Consider the following 11,321-nt stretch of genomic DNA (forward strand, 5'->3'; position numbering starts at 1 on the left):
GCACCATAGCCTATGTAGGTGTGGAAATACAGTTGGGAGGCAATAACTCAAGTGAAATCCAAGTCAAATTTGGGTAAGCAGGTTACCCCGAACCTAGCATGATTTTTCAGATGTGTCATAACTTGGTACCCAAACACGACCCATTTGTTAAACAGGTCACCCCAAGCATGAATTTTCTGTGTCGAAAAAATTTCGCCGGAAGTTTCGGTAGTTAACTCATCAGATATATCTACCGGTGTATGTCTGGTGGAAAGTTTTCCTATAATGTCAGGTGAGGTCAATAATTGACACCCCTAAAAAGGTCATAGAAGAATTCGATCGATGGTCTTTGGAAACATGCATTGACGCCATGAGTTACTTCTTGCACCTTTACCTGTCTGTACTTAATTAATTATTTGTGTTCTATTTATTGAAATGCTATAAAATATATATGCAGCACATCTAATTCACTTCTCATTTTCATTTGGGTCTCATAATACAATATCCACTACACTACTAAAAAATCGGATTTTTTGCAACAGATGTTAGCAGCGGATTTAAAACCATAGCCAAAACACCATTTTTTGCACCGGTTTTAACAAATGTTATTTGCACGGTTTAAACTGGTACCGGTTTAAACCGGTTCAAATATTAACACCGGTTTTAGCCCCACGAAATGCCCGCCCTTAAACATAGAAGCCCTAATTTTTCATTTATTCGGGCGAACTGCTAGGCTCCCCACTGTCTTCCGCCATGGTGACTCTCATGCGGAGCATTATACCTCCGAGCGGAGCAATCCACGTCCAAGTGGAGAAAAGCACTGCCGGGGGAGCACAGTTTCGGTCATTGCTGTCAGAAATGCCGTCCGTTCGCACATCGCTGGCATCCTGGTCACGATCGGTATTCTTCAATGTGAGTCTCTTCCCCTTCTTTCTATTCTTCTTCTCATTCTTCTTTTTCATCTTCTTCTTCCTCTTCTTCTCATTATTCTTCTTTTTTCATTTCAGTAAACGATCGAGACCTTCAGAGGGTACTAATCGATCTGAACGAGCTTGTTCGACCTTCAGCCATTTGAATTCCTGCAAGTGGCCTCATACATTTCTGTTGTATGTATTTCATTCCCTTTTCTCCATTAATAATTAAGAATTACATAAACTACTTTTTGTTCCAACCATTCAGATACTAATGTTAAATTTCGATGAAAACAATAGTGATAAGAAATTGAATTAGAAAAAAATATATATAAGAATCACTTTTTTTCATGGATAAGATACATTTTTTTTCAAGTCATATGTTATATATATAAATGTATTAATGTCTACCTATATAATTATGATTTTCATATTCCCTCATGTGAGCTTTTAGCTCACACTCCCTAGAAAATTTGTTCCCACTGTGCTTATACTTGTGTTGGAAATATATGTGTGCTCTTTTGTAGTGAAACTCCATTTCACTCATGCTCTTTAGCTTCTTTACTCCATTCGCATTACTTTTTATAAGTACAACATATCATTCATCTGGGAGCATTCATTTTTTTTTTTTAATAACCACCAACTATATTGAACAAGAAAATTACAAAAGGAAGACCCCCAAAGGGCCACATCAGGTGCTTACAATCATAGCGAAATCAAAGAAGAGATCAGAATAATGAAGGTTGAAATACACGGACTCAGACCAGCATCAGGTTGCCAGGGCGGGGCCATCCACTAGTAAAAAACGAAATCAAAGGGCCAACCAGGTTGCCAACCAACCCTGGCCGACCACGATGCTTGCAGCCTCGCTGCTTCCTCATCGTCCAAAACGAACCAATTAAACCGGCCAACCCACCAACCACCAATGCAAACCAATGCATCAAACGAACCACACTTAATGGAACAAAAAATAGAAACATAGCAACAACCAGCAATCAACGACCATGCCTGCCCCTCCCACGAGATCTGCTCCGAGAAGCAGCAGTCACCAAAGATTTATCGCGCAGATTGAACTAATTACCAGGATCACCATCTCCCAAAGATTCAACAGAATTAGAACTAGACTCAGATTCAGATACAGAACTATAGTCATGAAGCCAGTCCAAATGGACTCTAAGGTCAACGCCCGATTTATCCTTCACATTATAATGTAAGCTTTTAGGATCCATATAAGTCATTGGAACATCCACAAAATCATTAAGCACAACACGTTCATTACGAATGGGACTAGAATTACCTGAAACAGCCACCCGACACACTTCCTCAACCAAATTATCCACGGCAGGCGATTGAACCTGGACAACCAAGTCCCTAGAATTTAAAGACTGACCGGCCAAAACAGCTGGGGCCGAAACAACAGACAGCAAAGGAACCTCCCTAGGAGGGCCCTCAATGCTATGACAACCAAGTTTGGAAATCAAATTCAAACCAGTAGGAGTAAAAGGTTGAGCGTCGGGAGATAGAATAGCAACCGACTCAAAACCATTAGCATTAGCATTTCCAGCCACCTCAGTTTTCACAGCCATATCCACATTTCCTAAATCACCCAAAATAGGGGAAACAGACACAGGCCTCACCACAGGATCAGAGCAGAGAGGAGACAGAGTAGCACAACCAATACTACCTAAACTAACAATGGCATTATTCACAGCCAAATTGGCATTATCCGAACTCAACACCACTGGGACAACAGGAGGTACAACAGTAGGTAAGTTACTTTCCAAAGAAACAGGATTTACCTTAGCCACAGACGGCACAACCACACGAGGCTGAAGAGAAGGGCACTCAAGCTTAGAGTGACCCAGAGACTTGCAATGTGAACAATAAGAGGGAAAGGGCTCCATAATAACCGATTGTATATAACCTAAGCTCTCGGAACCCAACCAAATTTTGTTAGGATACACCTTGGTAACATCCAATTCCACCAACACCCGAGCTATCGAAGGACGCCGACCAGAGGAGGTAGCATGATCAATTTTTAATGGTTTACTAAACATGGAGCCAAGAACAAAAAGAATTCTCGGAGCAAAGAGATGTGGCCGAAGGTTAGGAAAAGAAACCCAGATAGGAATAGAAGGGGATTCAACATCTATGTCAAATGTATGAGTCCATTTGAAAATCTTCATAAAACAGTTATTCACGAAATAAGAGCGATGGGAAAACACACGACAGTAATCCATGCCGTTTTCCAACTTAATCAGAATATGCTTAGAGTTAAGAATAGTGACAAAGAAAACACCTTTAGGATTGAGATTAAAAAAAAAATTCGAATAGCTTCCAAAGACGGACGATGAGTCAGAAATTTACTTACCAGAGTAAACTCAAAAGAGGAGGCAAGGGCCAGCACTTCCTCATCAGAAATCCACAGTGAAGGAAGGCCCCGGAAGGACGAAACCTTTAGATTAGGGAAAGATTAGTTCGAAGCAGATGAACCCGCTAGGGCATCACGAAAAGACTTAGAAGAAGACGAACCAGATAAAAAACCCGGATCCAAAAGCCTTTTACCCTCCATAACTAACAAAAGCACCGAGCAAAAAACGAAGAGGAGTTTCTATATGCTTTTCTTGAATGATTTTGCAAGCATGAACTTGTGACAAGTTATAAAATGCTGAAACTTTCTTGTGACATGTTATGAAATGTTGGAACCTTCTTCGTCAGTTGATTAAAATGCATTGCAAGTAATTTTAGTCTAGCTATAATTTTTTTATATGTAATTCATTATTATTTTTTGTTTATTTAAAATAAAAATTAACTAAATTTATTATAACATAGATACAAGCTTGCGAGCTCTTGGCTAAGGATGGACTTACACCAGAGGATGGGAATGCGCAGGCTAATGAAAGGGTGTCAGCATGGTAATGGGACCTGAACAACCAGGCAGAGTTAGAACCCAAGGTTTTGGTGTCACACCTACATGATATTTCCCTTATAGCACAAATCATGGCACGAGTAGTTCTGGAAGCAATTTAATTCAAATAGTAAATCTCAAAGAGGAGGTCAACTCATTACGTACTGAAATGAGGCAATTCATGTAAGAAATTCGATTGCAGCATCCATCTCAAGGAAGCTCACAAATGGTATGCAAAATTTCACATTCTAATTTTAATGTTGGTTATTTGAATACTAATATTTTACAATCTTCTTATAATTTATAGGGTGGCAATGAAACTTCTTCTGAAAGATGATGTTATAGAAGAAAGAGAATGTCGTTTTGAAGATAACCCATGTTTGTGCAAATTGTTTTGAAATGCATCTTGGTATGGAAGTCTACTATTTTGGGATGTTGCTTAAAATTATGATATTGTAGATTACCATATATGAATGATGAATGTTCTACTCTTTTTGGGATTATCAGGGTTTACCATATATGAATGATGAATGTTTTACCCTTGCTTACTTCTGGTGATTTTTGCTTTTACTGAATTTTGTTTGCTCTTAATCTCTCTTCATATGTGGCTTAATTTCAATAATTTCTTATTAAAAATGCACCCTTTTCACACTTTATTTTACTTGAATAAGGCCTCTTTTTAGAAAAAAAAAATTATATTCTGATATAAAATGTAGCAAAATGAATTTTTAAACTATTAGATTCATCTAAAGATTCCTGTTGTGAACAGGCAGCAGTTAAGTGCTATCCATTAACTTCCTATCACCAGTTCTGTTCATGTCTCCCATATATATATATATACAAAGCTTAGCTTCTTCTTGTTGTTTATTCACCTTAGTTTTTACTATTGATATTGAAATTTGTGTGTATATATGGCTTATGATGATTAGGTTGGATCCTCAGATCCTAAAGTTGCTAATGATCAAAGCAGTAGTTCATGGTATATGATATCTTAAAATTATAATAAATTTAATGTATATTCGAAGACTTAAACTTCTATTGTGATGCATTTTGAATGGAGATATTCTAACACAAATATTTTTTTTTCTTGTTTGATGCAGGCATGTTTTTTTTCTTATTGGTCTATTCTTGTTGTTTCTGGCGAAATAAGATAACTCACCATTTGAATATGAAGATAGATGTAAGCAGTATACGAGAAGATGAAGAAAAATAGAAAATTAGGTAGACGTAGAAAAATAAATTTTGTGGTGCAGTGTGTAGTGTGTAGACATTCAGGTTTCAAAATTTTAAAAAAATAATTTGTTCTATTGTGGCGATTTTAACCGGTACAAGATTCCAGATTTGTGCCGGTTAAAACCGCTACAATTATCAAAATATGTTCAGATTGGAAGAATTTGCATCGGTTTTAACCGGTACAAATTTGGTTATTTGTACCGGTTATAACCGCTGCTAAAATAAGCGATTCGCAACTGCTACCCTGCCGGTCGTAAAACCGCCATGGAATGTCGTTGCAGCGCATAGTAATTACAGCGTATTCGTAGCGGTTTTAGAACCGCTGCAAAGAAAATTGTGGCTGTTAAAACCGTTGCGATAGCTCAAAATTTGTGCTGCAATTACCTTATTTTTTGGTAGTGCTAGTTGCTAACACTATTTATTTGATCTTAATATGAATTATTAAAATCTTTTTGTGAGGACTGTAGCTGCACTCCGGTGGCTTTCCCGCCTCTTAAAGCTTCATCATTTAACGGTATGTCGTCATTGTGGATTTCTGAGGAGGAAATTATGGCTCTCACTGCACCCTTTACATTTTCTTTGGTTGAAAATTTTCCAAACAATCGCTTGTCTTTGGAAACCATTAGAAAGTTTTTTATTAATCTTAAGCTTACTTATGAATGCTCTGTGACTCTTTTGGAAGAGAAGAATGTGCTGATTAAACTTACAAATGATTTGGATTATTGTAGAGTTTTTTCTTGCACCGTTCTTTTTGGGTCAATAATTATTTCATGAAACTGGTGAAGTGTTCTCCTTGGATTTATTGGTTGAATCTCCAATTATCCTTATTTGGGTCTCCTTTCCAAAATTGTGACCTCACCTTTTTTCTCCTTGTATTCTTCATGGATTGGGATCTTTATTTAGTCGGCCTCTATGCATTAACTATGCAACCTCTATGGATTCTCACCCTTCGGTTGTAATAGTTTTAGTGGAATTGGATGTAACAAAACTTTATTCATATGTTGTTTGGATCAGTCTGGATTAATTGGGTAATGCTCAATCTATTATGATGGAAAATCTTCCTTCTTTTTGCAATCATTGTAGCCTTGGGTCATGCTAATATGGAATGTGGTTCTACGACTATTAATATTGTTAGTTCTGATGGGAATATGAATGGTGTTTTGGAATATGTGGTTAATGTTGCTACCCCTAATTTATCTCTTGTCTCTCCTTTTAATGTGTTGGTGTCTAATGGGGGTGATTGAATTGAAGCTTCTTATGATTTGGTGAAGATTTTTGGTGATCTTCACATTGGAGATAAGGTTGGTAATGCTGTGGAGGAAATGGTTCCATCGAATATTATTTTGCATTTGCCTATTGCAAATGTTAATGATAGTTTGGGTGCTAATATTTGTGAGGTTAACCTTGCTGCTACTTGTGTTGCCTCCCCTTGTGTTAGTGTTGGTGATATTGTTGATGGAGATTCTCCTTTTGATCATTTTGGTGTTAACACTTCTCTGTGTGGTATAGAACCTGGGGAGGATGATGGTTCTCCCATGCTTGTTTCGACTTCAGAATCACTTTTTATTATTGGGAATAACTATATTTATGTTACGATTTCTATTATTTCAAATGATGCTTTGAAAGCTCAATTGTCATGGAAATTGAAGGATACTTGTTTGGATCAAAATGATTGGTTGCTTGGGTCTGATTTTGCGCCCTGTGGGGGTGTTGGGAATGAATTGGGTGAGTCTGCTGATGAGTTTTATGTGTTGTATAGTTTGAATGAGGATTGTATTGTTGAAAAAGGATTTTCTCGTAGAGGTGACAAACGTGGTAGGAGGAAGTCTAAAATAAAGTAATTGGCGTTGTTTTTGTTGGCTTTGGGTTGTTTGGTTTCTTTGAGATTTCATCTAGCAGGTTGCTTTTGATGGCTCGCATGACTCCATGTCTTTGCTTTGTTTCATTTCCTTGATTCTTTTGCTCATCATTGTATTAGGTAGAACCTTTAGCTCGTAGCTTTACTTCAAAGGCTATACTTTTAGAGAGCTAGATATTTTCTAAGGACTTATAATTTTTCCTATTATTAACACATTGGCCCCTCTACGGGTTTTATAAAAAAAAAGACAATTCATCAATTTCTTCGTAAAAAACTCAAATCAATAGAAAGTTTTTTAGCATAAATAGAAATATTATCTAGAATGATGTTCAAGAGTTTGAGCTCAAAAACATTATTAATATATGGAGAATCATAATCTGTCTATTTATTCAACAAATTTGATCAATGGCCAAATCTTCATAAAAAGTTTTCAAATTTTACCACAAGTTATTCTTAAGTTGCTCATCAACAAAAAAAATCTTAGGCTTCGTTTGGGTTTGTTTTCTTACTGCTTTCTTAAATAACTTTTTAGTTTAAAAAATTCAATTTCAACAAATTTTTGAACTAAAAAACTATTTTAAAAAGTAGCAAAAAGTAATCCCAAACAAAGCCTTAATCTAATAGTTGGACATAATACAACAAAAAACTAATTATATGGAGAATAAATATTTTCCACATCTAAAGAGGAAAGGAAACAATATATGTTGTGTCCCTTGAGTGCAATATGATCTTATTTCGTATGGATATTATGGTTGCATTTAGGCTGACTTTCTTTTTGGCTTTTTTAAGCAACTTTCTAGTATTTTTTGTACTAGGAAAATAGTTTAAGAAGCAATAAGAAAGTGACCCAAATGAAACCTATGTTATTGTTAGCATTATTTAATTTCAATCCACATGGATAATAATTTAATTTGACCATTTGCATTGTGAAACTTGTTTGATTGGTTATCAGGAGCCGTTGGTGGATTTGGTCCTTGACGATCTCCTTCTTCTTCAAGAGTTTCTCTTTCAATTCAGGCTTCGTTTGGGACAGCTTTTTTACTGCTTATTAAAGAAGCTTTCTAGTGCAAAGAAATCTACTTTGAGGAGCAATAAGAAAGTCATCCCAAATGAAGTCTCAGTCATTTGGAGCAAATAGTATTTACTATTTAAAAGATTTGAAGGTGTAAGACTTTCTGGTATTTGTAAATATATCAAATTTCAGCCATTCTCATACTCTCTCACAGATCAGAAGAAATGGAAATTTTGCTTGAAATATTTAAGCTTTGTTTGAGACGGCTTTCCTATTAGTTCTTAAAGGAACTTTTTAGTATAAAAATAATTTTTTGTACTAAAATGTTGTTTTAAGAAGCAATAAGAAAATCACCCCAAATGAAGCCTTAGTAATGTTGTGATAATCGTGCTTTGAGCTTTGGTTTGTGACAGTTTTCTTATTGCTTTCTAAAAAAACTTTCTAGTACAAAAATTTATTGAGCTAAAAATTTTTGTACTAAAAAACTGACATATTAGAAGTTTTAAAAGATTTATTAGGAGCATTTATTAATAATATGATAGTTGTGTTATGACTATTGGATTGATGCCATATAAGGTGTTTCTTTGTGTTATTTCATGTATGTTGACCATAGGATGATTATATTATCATTTGGACACGTCACTCAACTCTTAGTGTCCTAGTACATACTCTCGATGCATAGTGTATTATCTAAAATTGTCACACATCTCGTATATTAAATGAGCTTGAGCTCGGCCTGGTTCGACTACTATATAAATAACTTGATTTATTTTGTTAAAATTTAATTTTTGCTAAAAATTCAAATATATCCTAATTAATCAATTTAATTTTTCACTATTTTAAAGTGTTTTTTATGAGTTTTAGGATATTGAATTATTTGTGATCTTATTTTGTTAAATAATGGAATTTTATTTTTCATCAATCTCATCAAATCAAATATTCAGCTACATATAATTATATTCTCATTTCTCAAACAACTTTAAGTTTAACAAAATAATTTATAAAAACAACCTTAAAATTTTTAATTTACTCGTGCATAATTATTAATATGTTATCCAAACATTTGATTTAATTAATAAGAAAATAATTCATAATTTAATTTAGAAATATTTAGCAAACAATTCTTCTAGCATCATATGTCGAGCCTTTTTATAAAAATATTTTGAAGGGCCATTATCCATTTACAACCGATTTAAATGGGCCGCTTTGATTGGTCTAAATAACTGAAACGGTTATGCCTTTATGCAACCGGTATTATTATTATTATTATTATTTTCTATAAGATTTTTTGTTTTTTAAGAGTAAAATAGAAATTCCAACGGTATTATATATTCGGTTAAATTTGAAAAATATTTTAATCTAAACCACAAATAATTCCTTAAAAGATTGCTCTAACACCACATGTCTCTCTCAATTTTTATCATAAATCTTTTTTCTATAATTTATATTTATTATATTATAACAATATTGTTATTTTTTTTTAGACATTTAGGCAAATTAAGATAAACTCATACACACATCACATACGTAGGACTCAAACTTAAGACATTTTGGTTGGTAGCCAAAGCTCCCAACCAACAAATTAACCAACATAAGTTGCTTTAATTGATCAATATTGGATGAGAGGTGTGAGATAGCAAGGAGATAAGAAGTGCGAACTAGGGATGTAAAAATGGGTTTTTATGTTAGGTTCAAGTCCAACCCGAAATTGACCTGTCCTCAATTGATTGGACCCAATCTCGACTTGATTTCATAAGCTCGTTAGCAATTGAAAATCAGACACAACTTGCCATAAACCCAAGTCAATCTAACTCTAAACACTGATCTATTGGGTGAGGTGAGAGTGACACGAGGGCAGGTGGTTCGCAAGCGCAAGGCACCTAGGCGATAGGATGAGGTGAGGCGAGCACGGGGTGCGTCCTTGCGAGCTCAACTGTGTGTGAGCACGATGCAGCTTGAGAGCGAGCGATCACGAGGCGAGTGAAGCACAATTTGAATGCAGGTTGATTTCAAGTTTTAGAGTTCACCCAAACCCGACCCAAAATTTAAAACAAAATAGGGCTTATGGATAAATTATTAGGATTTTGCATCTGGTCAAAATGACAGTAGCAAATATGATCATAATTGGCTAACATTCCTTTACAAAATAAACTATTTATATGATATATAATATCATAATTTAAATTAAGATTTCCACCATCTCAATGTACCCACAAACTAATGGCATATAAGCCTAACACCTTCATATTCTCTTATAACAGGCAAGTACAATTCCAATATTCACTCACTAGGCGAGTGCAATCTTACTCAAAGATATAAGTTTTATTAACCATTTTAATCTAATGGCTTAGATAAAAAAATATAAAATTTAAATAAGGTATTTATTAGATCCCCCATTTATTTACAAAAAAAAAAAAAAATGGTGATCTTAAAATTTTTCCATAATCGCCTAATAACTATAAATGTAATAATTTAATAAATCTAATGCAAACAAATTATTTTGATAAACTTTTAATTTTTAAAAAATAATAATTGATAATCAAAGTTAAATATGTATGAAATCCAAATTGTAATATAAAAAAATGCTTGCTTTGAAATAATTTTTAAAAGAAACGAGCAGATTAATATCCAAACCATTGAAGCTAAGTATAAGTAAATTATATATATATGATTTTTTTTTTAATTGAAGCTAAGTATAAGGTTTTTTAAAATAAAAACTAAATGAGTAATTACATGCAAATATTAAAAAATAAATAAATAAAATAAATAGAAAGTTAAAAAAAAAAATATAAAAATTGATCTTACAAGATCTTACAAATAATTTATAATATTTCACATGAAATGTTGATTGCATCACAAAATTATTGCTTTGAAAGCTTAAATCTAGTGTGTCAATCCGGGTCAATGGGTCGATTTCGGGTTCAACCCGACTTAACTCGGGCATAAACAGGCAGAACCAAACCCTACTCATTTAGCTAAACATGTTAGGATTTTCAACTGGGATCCGACCCACGTGAGTTTTATGGTTGACCAAACCCTCAAACTCGATTAGCTAAACGGCGGAATTGCTGAGTCGCAAGGGTAGGCTCTGGACGAACGCAGGCGGTGAGGTCATGCCTGGTCGAACTTTCGCCTTCCTTTTGTAGCCGCGTAGGGTCTGGGTGAATGTAGGCTGTGTGGCAGACGGCTTGACCCAACTAGGACTCTAGGTTGTGTAGTTACGTTCGTCGTGGCCTTGTGGTTGTGGGTCATGTGGTAGGCTGGAGGAGGCGGCATCGACTGTGCAGGTACTGCGGTAGATCGGAGGAGGCGGGATTCAGATGTAGTCCTCACCATTTGTGCGGTTAGCAGGGTCAACTTCAAATTTTCGGGTTAACTCGAACCTGACCCATCTTTCACAATGGACAAAAATCCAAACTT

The sequence above is a fragment of the Dendrobium catenatum genome, unplaced genomic scaffold, assembly GCF_001605985.2.
Source record: "Dendrobium catenatum unplaced genomic scaffold, ASM160598v2 fragScaff_scaffold_807, whole genome shotgun sequence".
NCBI classification, from domain to species: Eukaryota; Viridiplantae; Streptophyta; class Magnoliopsida; order Asparagales; family Orchidaceae; genus Dendrobium; species Dendrobium catenatum.